Source organism: Coregonus lavaretus (assembly GCF_964263955.1).
Source record: "Coregonus lavaretus genome assembly, chromosome: 3".
NCBI classification, from domain to species: Eukaryota; Metazoa; Chordata; class Actinopteri; order Salmoniformes; family Salmonidae; genus Coregonus; species Coregonus lavaretus.
Genome location: NC_139990.1, coordinates 62,934,209 through 62,935,097, shown reverse-complemented (window position 1 = coordinate 62,935,097; position 889 = coordinate 62,934,209).

Here is an 889-nt window from a genome sequence, read left to right as displayed (position 1 = left end):
ATAGAGGCGAGAAGGAATGCAACGTGGCTGCTATGAAAGTTAACTGTGTTTATGCATGATCAGGGGTGTATTCATTCCGCCGATTGAAAAACGTTTCTTAAACGGAAGCAAACAAAACGGGAATAAAAATACCTGAATTTGTCCAATAGAAACTCTCGTTTGCAACTGTTGGACTTTGTGGCAAGAGTTTGGGGAAGGCCCTTTGCTGTTCCAGCATGACAATGCCCCTATGCACAAAGAGAGGTCCATACAGAAATGGTTTGTCGAGATCAGTGTGGAAGAACTTGACTGGCCTGCACAGAGCCCTGACCTCAACCCCATCGAACTCCTTTGGGATGAATTGGAATGCCGACTGCGAGCCAGGCCTAATTGCCCAACATCAGTGCCCGACCTCACTAATGCTCTTGTGGCTGAATGTAAGCAAGTCCCCGCAGCAATCTTCCAACATCTAGTGGAAAGCCTTCCCAGAAGAGTGGAGGCTGTTATAGCCGCGAAGAGGGGATCAACTCCATATTAATGCACATGATTTTGGAATGAGTTGTTCGACGAGCAGGTATCCATATACTTTTGGTCATGTAGTGTACATACATTTATACAAAAATAATGAAAGGAAATCAATTTGAACCCACTAGTTGTTTATATATATTTTTTTACTTTTAATGGTTATTCCTTTGAGGCTGTGCCTGAGGAATAGTTTAGGAAAGTCAAGCTTTCACATGAGAGGATATGTGTGTTTTTGTCGAGTAGGCATTTGTGTGTGTGTGTGTGTGTGTCACAGGAGGTTGGTGGCACCTTACAGTTTTGTTTTTTGCGCTTTGGTACTATTTTCACAAGTATGTGGTGAATTTTCTAAACTCCATACTGGTAACACTTGTTACGCAGCCAGTCT